The sequence below is a fragment of the Scyliorhinus torazame genome, chromosome 23, assembly GCF_047496885.1.
Source record: "Scyliorhinus torazame isolate Kashiwa2021f chromosome 23, sScyTor2.1, whole genome shotgun sequence".
In the NCBI taxonomy this organism is placed as follows: domain Eukaryota; kingdom Metazoa; phylum Chordata; class Chondrichthyes; order Carcharhiniformes; family Scyliorhinidae; genus Scyliorhinus; species Scyliorhinus torazame.
In genome coordinates this window covers 5,240,016-5,253,499 of record NC_092729.1, presented here as the reverse complement: position 1 = coordinate 5,253,499, position 13,484 = coordinate 5,240,016, and positions in this window count along the sequence as shown.

Below are 13,484 nucleotides of genomic sequence, written 5' to 3'. Positions count from 1 at the left end.
ATAATGATGTACTGCAGAGGGATCCCTGTAAATAATGAAACACTACCTGGGGCCCAATGTAAATAATGGTATACAACCCAGGGACCACTGTAAATAATTACATCCTACCCAGCGACCACTGAAAATAATCATATTCTTCACAGGGACCACTGTAAATAATGATATATTACCCAGGGCCCACTGTAAATAATCATATTCTTCTCAGGGCCCACTGTAAATAATGATATACTACTCAGCGACCACTGTAAATAATTATGTTCTTCACAGGGACCACTGTAAATATTGATATTCTACCCAGGGACAACTGTAAATAATCATATTATTCACAGGGACCACTGTAAATAATGATATTCTACCCAGGGTCCACTGTAAATGATGATACCTACCCAAGGCCACAGTAAATAGTGGTATACAACACAGTGACCGGTATAAATAATGATATACTACACAGGGACCACAGTACATAATGATAAACTACGCAGGGACCACTGTACATAATGGTTTACCACCCAGGTACTGCTGAATATAATGATATTCTACCCAGGGGACACTGTAAATAATGATATTCTAACCAGGGACTACTGAAAATAATGATATACTATCCAGGGACGACTGTAAATAATGATATTCTACCCAAGGACCACTGCAAATAATGATATACTATCCAGAGACCACTGCAAATAATGATATACTGCCCAGGGACCACTGCAAATAATGATATTCTAACCAGGGACCACTGTATATAAGGATATTCTACCAAGGGACCACTGTATATAATGATATACTGCCCTGGGACCACAGTATATAATGATACACTACACACGGACCACTGTATATAATGATATACTACCCAGGGACCATTGTAAATAATGGTAAACTACCCAGAGCACACTGTAAATAAGATATACAACCTAGAGACCACTGTAAATAATAACACACTACCAAGGGACCACTGTACATAATGATTTACCACCCAGGTACTGCTGAATATAATGATATTCTACCCAGGGGACACTGTAAATAATGATATTCTAACCAGGGACCACTGAAAATAATGATATACTATCCAGGGACCACTGTAAATAATGATATTCTACCCAAGGACCACTGCAAATAATGATATACTATCCAGAGACCACTGCAAATAATGATATACTACCCAGGGACCACTGCAAATAATGATATTCTAACCAGGGACCACTGTATATAAGGATATTCTACCAAGGGACCACTGTATATAATGATATTCTGCCCTGGGACCACAGTATATAATGATACACTACACACGGACCACTGTATATAATGATATACTACCCAGGGACCATTGTAAATAATGGTAAACTACCCAGAGCACACTGTAAATAAGATATACAACCTAGAGACCACTGTAAATAATAACACACTACCAAGGGACCACTGTACATAATGATTTACCACCCAGGTACTGCTGAATATAATGATATTCTACCCAGGGTCCACTGTAAATGATGATACCTATCCAAGGCCACAGTAAATAATGGTACATAACCCAGTGACCGGTATAAATAATGATATACTACACAGGGACCACAGTACATAATGATAAACTACGCAGGGACCACTGTAAATAATGATTTACCACCCAGGTACTGCTGAATATAATGATATTCTACCCAGGGGACACTGTAAATAATGATATTCTAACCAGGGACCACTGAAAATAACGATATACTATCCAGGGACCACTGTAAATAATGATATTCTACCCAAGGACCACTGCAAATAATGATATACTATCCAGAGACCACTGCAAATAATGATATACTGCCCAGGGACCACTGTAAATAATGATATTCTTCACAGGGAACACTGTAAATAATGAGATACTGCCCACGGACCACTGGAAATATTCATATACTTCACAGGCACCACTGTAAATAATGATATATTACCCAGGGCCCACTGTAAATAATCATATTCTTCTCAGGGCCCACTGTAAATAATGATATACTACTCAGCGACCACTGTAAATAATTATGTTCTTCACAGGGACCACTGTAAATATTGATATTCTACCCAGGGACAACTGTAAATAATCATATTCTTCACAGGGACCACTGTAAATAATGATATTCTACCCAGGGTCCACTGTAAATGATGATACCTACCCAAGGCCACAGTAAATAATGGTATACAACACAGTGACCGGTATAAATAATGATATACTACACAGGGACCACAGTACATAATGATAAACTACGCAGGGACCACTGTAAATAATGATTTACCACCCAGGTACTGCTGAATATAATGATATTCTACCCAGGGGACACTGTAAATAATGATATTCTAACCAGGGACAACTGAAAATAACGATATACTATCCAGGGAACACTGTAAATAATGATATTCTACCCAGGGAACACTGTAAATAATGATATTCTAACCAGGGACCACTGTATATAAGGATGTTCTACCAAGGGACCACTGTATATAATGATATTCTGCCCTGGGACCACAGTATATAATGATACACTACCCAGAGACCACTGTAAATAACGATACACTACACACGGACCACTGTATATAATGATATACTACCCAGGGACCATTGTAAATAATGGTAAACTACCCAGAGCACACTGTAAATAAGATATACAACCTAGAGACCACTGTAAATAATAATACACTACCAAGGGACCACTGTATATAATGATATTCTACCCAGGGACCACTGTAAATAATGATAAAGTGCCATGGGACCAATGTAAATAATGGTAAACTACCCAGGGACCACTGTATATAATGATATACTACCCAGGGACCACTGTAGACATTGATATTCTACCCAGGGATCACTGTACATAATGATATACTACCCAGGGACCACTGTATATAATGATATTCTACCCAGGGACCACTGGAAATAATGATATACTGCTCAGAGACCACTGTAAATAATGATATCCTTCCCAGGGACCACTGTGAATATTGATACGTTGCCCAGCGACTACTGTAAATAATGCTATACAATGCAGGGACCACTATAAATGATGACATACTACTCAGCGCACAATTGTAAATAATGATATTCTACTCTGCGCCAACTGAAAAAAAATGATATGCTGCCCAGGGACCACTGCAAACAATGATATGCCACATTGGGACCACTATAAATAATGATATACCGTCCAGAGACCACCGCAAATAATTATATATAACTAAGGGACAACTGTAAATAATGATATACAACCCAGGGACAACCGTAAATAAGAATATAATACCCAAGGACCACTGTAAATTATGATATTCCACACAGGGACCACTGCAAATAATGACATTCGAACCAGGGAGCACTGCAAATAATGATATACGACCCAGGGACCACTGTACATAATGATATACTACCCAGTGAATACTGTAAATAATTATATCCTGCCCAGGGACAACTGTAAATAATTAAAAACAATCCAGGGACAACTGTGATTAATGATATATTTCCCAGGGACCACTGCAAATAATGGTATACTACACCATGGACCACTGTAAATAATGATATATTACCCAGGGACCACTGTGAATCCTGATATATTGCCCAGAGACACAGTAAATAATGAAATACTATCCAGGAGCCACTGTAAATAAAGATGTATTACACAGGGCACACTATAATTGATGACATACTGTCCAGGGACAACTGTAAATCATGATATACTACCCAGGGAACACTTTAAATAATGATACGTTACCCAGGAACAACATTAAATGAAGATATACTATCGAGGGAACACAGTAAATAATGATATCCTACCCAGGGACAACTGTAAATAATGATATACTGCTCAGGGACCACTGCAAATAATGATGTACTGCAGAGGGAGCCCTGTAAATAATGAAACACTACCTGGGGCCCAATGTAAATAATGGTATACAACCCAGGGACCACTGTAAATAATGATATACTCCCCAGGGACCACTGTAAATTACGATATACTCCGCAGGGACCACTGCAAAAAATGCTATACTACCCTGTGACCACTGTAAATAATGATATACTACCCAGGGACCAATGTAAATAATGATATACTGCTCAGCGACAACTGTAAATAATGATATCCTACCCAGGGACAACTGTAAATAATGATATACTGCCCAGGGACCATTGTAAATAATGATATACTGCTCAGGGACAACTGTAAATAATGCTATCCTACCCAGGGACAACTGTAAATAATGATATACTGCCCAGGGACCATTGTAAATAATGAAATACTGCTCAGGGGCCACTGCAAATAATGATGTACTGCAGAGGGATCCCTGTAAATAATGAAACACTACCTGGGGCCCAATGTAAATAATGGTATACAACCCAGGGACCACTGTAAATAATTACATCCTACCCAGCGACCACTGAAAATAATCATATTCTTCACAGGGACCACTGTAAATAATGATATACTGCTCAGGGACAACTGTAAATAATGATATCCTACCCAGGGACAACTGTAAATAATGATATACTGCCCAGGGACCATTGTAAATAATGAAATACTGCTCAGGGACCATTGCAAATAATGATGTACTGCAGAGGGATCCCTGTAAATAATGAAACACTACCTGGGGCCCAATGTAAATAATGGTATACAACCCAGGGACCACTGTAAATAATTACATCCTACCCAGCGACCACTGAAAATAATCATATTCTTCACAGGGACCACTGTAAATAATGATATATTACCCAGGGCCCACTGTAAATAATCATATTCTTCTCAGGGCCCACTGTAAATAATGATATACTACTCAGCGACCACTGTAAATAATTATGTTCTTCACAGGGACCACTGTAAATATTGATATTCTACCCAGGGACAACTGTAAATAATCATATTATTCACAGGGACCACTGTAAATAATGATATTCTACCCAGGGTCCACTGTAAATGATGATACCTACCCAAGGCCACAGTAAATAGTGGTATACAACACAGTGACCGGTATAAATAATGATATACTACACAGGGACCACAGTACATAATGATAAACTACGCAGGGACCACTGTACATAATGATTTACCACCCAGGTACTGCTGAATATAATGATATTCTACCCAGGGGACACTGTAAATAATGATATTCTAACCAGGGACTACTGAAAATAATGATATACTATCCAGGGACGACTGTAAATAATGGTATTCTACCCAAGGACCACTGCAAATAATGATATACTATCCAGAGACCACTGCAAATAATGATATACTGCCCAGGGACCACTGCAAATAATGATATTCTAACCAGGGACCACTGTATATAAGGATATTCTACCAAGGGACCACTGTATATAATGATATACTGCCCTGGGACCACAGTATATAATGATACACTACACACGGACCACTGTATATAATGATATACTACCCAGGGACCATTGTAAATAATGGTAAACTACCCAGAGCACACTGTAAATAAGATATACAACCTAGAGACCACTGTAAATAATAACACACTACCAAGGGACCACTGTACATAATGATTTACCACCCAGGTACTGCTGAATATAATGATATTCTACCCAGGGGACACTGTAAATAATGATATTCTAACCAGGGACCACTGAAAATAATGATATACTATCCAGGGACCACTGTAAATAATGATATTCTACCCAAGGACCACTGCAAATAATGATATACTATCCAGAGACCACTGCAAATAATGATATACTACCCAGGGACCACTGCAAATAATGATATTCTAACCAGGGACCACTGTATATAAGGATATTCTACCAAGGGACCACTGTATATAATGATATTCTGCCCTGGGACCACAGTATATAATGATACACTACACACGGACCACTGTATATAATGATATACTACCCAGGGACCATTGTAAATAATGGTAAACTACCCAGAGCACACTGTAAATAAGATATACAACCTAGAGACCACTGTAAATAATAACACACTACCAAGGGACCACTGTACATAATGATTTACCACCCAGGTACTGCTGAATATAATGATATTCTACCCAGGGTCCACTGTAAATGATGATACCTATCCAAGGCCACAGTAAATAATGGTACATAACCCAGTGACCGGTATAAATAATGATATACTACACAGGGACCACAGTACATAATGATAAACTACGCAGGGACCACTGTAAATAATGATTTACCACCCAGGTACTGCTGAATATAATGATATTCTACCCAGGGGACACTGTAAATAATGATATTCTAACCAGGGACCACTGAAAATAACGATATACTATCCAGGGACCACTGTAAATAATGATATTCTACCCAAGGACCACTGCAAATAATGATATACTATCCAGAGACCACTGCAAATAATGATATACTGCCCAGGGACCACTGTAAATAATGATATTCTTCACAGGGAACACTGTAAATAATGAGATACTGCCCACGGACCACTGGAAATATTCATATACTTCACAGGCACCACTGTAAATAATGATATATTACCCAGGGCCCACTGTAAATAATCATATTCTTCTCAGGGCAGACTGTAAATAATGATATACTACTCAGCGACCACTGTAAATAATTATGTTCTTCACAGGGACCACTGTAAATATTGATATTCTACCCAGGGACAACTGTAAATAATCATATTCTTCACAGGGACCACTGTAAATAATGATATTCTACCCAGGGTCCACTGTAAATGATGATACCTACACAAGGCCACAGTAAATAATGGTACACAACCCAGTGACCGGTATAAATAGTGATATACTACACAGGGACCACAGTACATAATGATAAACTACGCAGGGACCACTGTAAATAATGATATTCTTCACAGGGAACACTGTAAATAATGAGATACTGCCCACGGACCACTGGAAATATTCATATTCTTCACAGGCACCACTGTAAATAATGATATATTACCCAGGGCCCACTGTAAATAATCATATTCTTCTCAGGGCCCACTGTAAATAATGATATACTACTCAGCGACCACTGTAAATAATTATGTTCTTCACAGGGACCACTGTAAATATTGATATTCTACCCAGGGACAACTGTAAATAATCATATTCTTCACAGGGACCACTGTAAATAATGATATTCTACCCAGGGTCCACTGTAAATGATGATACCTACCCAAGGCCACAGTAAATAATGGTACACAACCCAGTGACCGGTATAAATAATGATATACTACACAGGGACCACAGGACATAATGATAAACTACGCAGGGACCACTGTAAATAATGATTTACCACCCAGGTACTGCTGAATATAATGATATTCTACCCAGGGGACACTGTAAATAATGATATTCTAACCAGGGACCACTGAAAATAACGATATACTATCCAGGGACCACTGTAAATAATGATATTCTACCCAAGGACCACTGCAAATAATGATATACTATCCAGAGACCACTGCAAATAATGATATACTGCCCAGGGACCACTGTAAATAATGATATTCTAACCAGGGATCACTGTAATTAATGATATCCTACCCAGGGAACACTGTAAATAATGATATTCTACCCAGGGAACACTGTAAATAATGATATTCTAACCAGGGACCACTGTATATAAGGATATTCTACCAAGGGACCACTGTATATAATGATATTCTGCCCTGGGACCACAGTATATAATGATACACTACCCAGAGACCACTGTAAATAACGATACACTACACACGGACCACTGTATATAATGATATACTACCCAGGGGCCATTGTAAATAATGGTAAACTACCCAGAGCACACTGTAAATAAGATATACAACCTAGAGACCACTGTAAATAATAATACACTACCAAGGGACCACTGTATATAATGATATTCTACCCAGGGACCACTGTAAATAATGATAAAGTGCCATGGGACCAATGTAAATAATGGTAAACTACCCAGGGACCACTGTATATAATGATACACTACCCAGGGACCACTGTAGATATTGATATTCTACCCAGGGATCACTGTACATAATGATATACTACCCAGGGACCACTGTATATAATGATATTCTACCCAGGGACCACTGGAAATAATGATATACTGCTCAGAGACCACTGTAAATAATGATATCCTTCCCAGGGACCACTGTGAATATTGATACGTTGCCCAGCGACTACTGTAAATAATGCTATACAATGCAGGGACCACTATAAATGATGACATACTACTCAGCGCACAATTGTAAATAATGATATTCTACTCTGCGCCAACTGAAAAAAAATGATATGTTGCCCAGGGACCACTGCAAACAATGATATGCCACATTGGGACCACTATAAATAATGATATACCGTCCAGAGACCACCGCAAATAATTATATATAACTAAGGGACAACTGTAAATAATGATATACAACCCAGGGACAACCGTAAATAAGAATATAATACCCAGGGACCACTGTAAATTATGATATTCCACACAGGGACCACTGCAAATAATGACATTCGAACCAGGGACCACTGCAAATAATGATAGACGACCCAGGGACCACTGTGCATAATGATATACTACCCAGTGAATACTGTAAATAATTATATCCTGCCCAGGGACAACTGTAAATAATTAAAAACAATCCAGGGACAACTGTGATTAATGATATATTTCCCAGGGACCACTGCAAATAATGGTATACTACACCATGGACCACTGTAAATAATGATATATTACCCAGGGACCACTGTGAATCCTGATATATTGCCCAGAGACACAGTAAATAATGAAATACTATCCAGGAGCCACTGTAAATAAAGATGTATTACACAGGGCACACTATAATTGATGACATACTGTCCAGGGACAACTGTAAATCATGATATACCACACTGTGAACACTGTCAATAATGATATACCACACGGGGACCACTGTAAATAATGATATACTACCCAGGGAACACTTTAAATAATGATACGTTCCCCAGGAACAACATTAAATGAAGATATACTATCTTCATTACACAGTAAATAATGATATCCTACCCAGGGACAACTGTAAATAATGATATACTGCTCAGGGACCACTGCAAATAATGATGTACTGCAGAGGGAGCCCTGTAAATAATGAAACACTACCTGGGGCCCAATGTAAATAATGGTATACAACCCAGGGACCACTGTAAATAATGATATACTCCCCAGGGACCACTGTAAATTACGATATACTCCGCAGGGACCACTGTAAAAAATGCTATACTACCCTGTGACCACTGTAAATAATGATATACTACCCAGGGACCAATGTAAATAATGATATACTGCTCAGCGACAACTGTAAATAATGATATCCTACCCAGGAACAACTGTAAATAATGATATACTGCCCAGGGACCATTGTAAATAATGATATACTGCTCAGGGACAACTGTAAATAATGCTATTCTACCCAGGGACAACTGTAAATAATGATATACTGCCCAGGGACCATTGTAAATAATGAAATACTGCTCAGGGACCACTGCAAATAATGATGTACTGCAGAGGGATCCCTGTAAATAATGAAACACTACCTGGGGCCCAATGTAAATAATGGTATACAACCCAGGGACCACTGTAAATAATTACATCCTACCCAGCGACCACTGAAAATAATCATATTCTTCACAGGGACCACTGTAAATAATGATATACTGCTCAGGGACAACTGTAAATAATGATATCCTACCCAGGGACAACTGTAAATAATGATATACTGCCCAGGGACCATTGTAAATAATGAAATACTGCTCAGGGACCATTGCAAATAATGATGTACTGCAGAGGGATCCCTGTAAATAATGAAACACTACCTGGGGCCCAATGTAAATAATGGTATACAACCCAGGGACCACTGTAAATAATTACATCCTACCCAGCGACCACTGAAAATAATCATATTCTTCACAGGGACCACTGTAAATAATGATATATTACCCAGGGCCCACTGTCAATAATCATATTCTTCTCAGGGCCCACTGTAAATAATGATATACTACTCAGCGACCACTGTAAATAATTATGTTCTTCACAGGGACCACTGTAAATATTGATATTCTACCCAGGGACAACTGTAAATAATCATATTATTCACAGGGACCACTGTAAATAATGATATTCTACCCAGGGTCCACTGTAAATGATGATACCTACCCAAGGCCACAGTAAATAGTGGTATACAACACAGTGACCGGTATAAATAATGATATACTACACAGGGACCACAGTACATAATGATAAACTACGCAGGGACCACTGTACATAATGATTTACCACCCAGGTACTGCTGAATATAATGATATTCTACCCAGGGACCACTGTAAATAATGATATTCTACCCAAGGACCACTGCAAATAATGATATACTATCCAGAGACCACTGCAAATAATGATATACTGCCCAGGGACCACTGCAAATAATGATATTCTAACCAGGGACCACTGTATATAAGGATATTCTACCAAGGGACCACTGTATATAATGATATACTGCCCTGGGACCACAGTATATAATGATACACTACACACGGACCACTGTATATAATGATATACTACCCAGGGACCATTGTAAATAATGGTAAACTACCCAGAGCACACTGTAAATAAGATATACAACCTAGAGACCACTGTAAATAATAACACACTACCAAGGGACCACTGTACATAATGATTTACCACCCAGGTACTGCTGAATATAATGATATTCTACCCAGGGGACACTGTAAATAATGATATTCTAACCAGGGACCACTGAAAATAATGATATACTATCCAGGGACCACTGTAAATAATGATATTCTACCCAAGGACCACTGCAAATAATGATATACTATCCAGAGACCACTGCAAATAATGATATACTACCCAGGGACCACTGCAAATAATGATATTCTAACCAGGGACCACTGTATATAAGGATATTCTACCAAGGGACCACTGTATATAATGATATTCTGCCCTGGGACCACAGTATATAATGATACACTACACACGGACCACTGTATATAATGATATACTACCCAGGGACCATTGTAAATAATGGTAAACTACCCAGAGCACACTGTAAATAAGATATACAACCTAGAGACCACTGTAAATAATAACACACTACCAAGGGACCACTGTACATAATGATTTACCACCCAGGTACTGCTGAATATAATGATATTCTACCCAGGGGACACTGTAAATAATGATATTCTAACCAGGGACCACTGAAAATAATGATATACTATCCAGGGACCACTGTAAATAATGATATTCTACCCAAGGACCACTGCAAATAATGATATACTATCCAGAGACCACTGCAAATAATGATATACTACCCAGGGACCACTGCAAATAATGATATTCTAACCAGGGACCACTGTATATAAGGATATTCTATCAAGGGACCACTGTATATAATGATATTCTGCCCTTGGACCACAGTATATAATGATACACTACCCAGAGACCACTGTAAATAACGATACACTACACACGGACCACTGTATATAATGATATACTACCCAGGGACCATTGTAAATAATGGTAAACTACCCAGAGCACACTGTAAATAAGATATACAACCTAGAGACCACTGTAAATAATAATACACTACCAAGGGACCACTGTATATAATGATATTCTACCCAGGGACCACTGTAAATAATGATATATTGCCATGGGACCAATGTAAATAATGGTAAACTACCCAGGGATCACTGTATAAAATGATACACTACCCAGGGACCACTGTAGATATTGATATTCTACCCAGGGATCACTGTACATAATGATATACTACCCAGGGACCACTGTATATAATGATATTCTACCCAGGGACCACTGGAAATAATGATATACTGCTCAGAGACCACTGTAAATAATGATATCCTTCCCAGGGACCACTTTGAATATTGATACATTGCCCAGCGACTACTGTAAATAATGCTATACAATGCAGGGACCACTATAAATGATGACATACTACTCAGCGCACAATTGTAAATAATGATATTCTACTCTGCGACAACTGAAAAAAAAATGATATGCTGCCCAGCGACCACTGCAAACAATGATATGCCACACTGGGACCACTATAAATAATGATATACCGTCCAGAGACCACCGCAAATAATTATATATAACTAAGGGACAACTGTAAATAATGATATACAACCCAGGGACAACCGTAAATAAGAATATAATACCCAGGGACCACTGTAAATTATGATATTCCACACAGGGACCACTGTAAATAATGACATTCGAACCAGGGACCACTGCAAATAATGTTATACTACCCAGGGACCACTGTACATAATGATATACTACCCAGTGAATACTGTAAATAATTATATCCTGCCCAGGGACAACTGTAAATAATTAAAAACAATCCAGGGACGACTGTGATTAATGATATATTTCCCAGGGACCACTGCAAATAATGGTATACTACACCATGGACTACTGTAAATAATGATATATTACCCAGGGACCACTGTGAATCCTGATATATTGTCCAGAGACACAGTAAATAATGAAATACTATCCATGAGCCACTGTAAATAAAGATGTATTACACAGGGCACACTATAATTGATGACATACTGTCCAGGGACAACTGTAAATCATGATATACCACACTGTGAACACTGTCAATAATGATATACCACACGGGGACCACTGTAAATAATGATATACTACCCAGGGAACACTTTAAATAATGATACGTTACCCAGGAACAACATTAAATGAAGATATACTATCCAGGGAACACTGTAAATAATGATATCCTACCCAGGGACAACTGTAAATAATGATATACTGCTCAGGGACCACTGCAAATAATGATGTACTGCAGAGGGAGCCTTGTAAATAATGAAACACTACCTGGGGCCCAATGTAAATAATGGTATACAACCCAGGGACCACTGTAAATAATTGCATCCTACCCAGCGACCACTGAAAATAATCATGTTCTTCACAGGGACCACTGTAAATATTGATATTCTACCCAGGGACAACTGTAAATAATCATATTCTTCACAGGGACCACTGTAAATAATGATATTCTACCCAGGGTCCACTGTAAATGATGATACCTACCCAAGGCCACAGTAAATAGTGGTATACAACCCAGTGACCGGTATAAATAATGATATACTACACAGGGACCACAGTACATAATGATAAACTACCCAGGGACCAATGTAAATAATGATATACTGCTCAGGGACAACTGTAAATAATGATATCCTACCCAGGGACAACTGTAAATAATGATATACTGCCCAGGGACCATTGTAAATAATGAAATACTGCTCAGGGACCACTGCAAATAATGATGTACTGCAGAGCTATCCCTGTAAATAATGAAACACTACCTGGGGCCCAATGTAAATAATGGTATACAACCCAGGGACAGTAAATAATTACATCCTACTCAGCGACCACTGAAAATAATCATGTTCTTCACAGGGACCACTGTAAATATTGATATTCTACCCAGGGA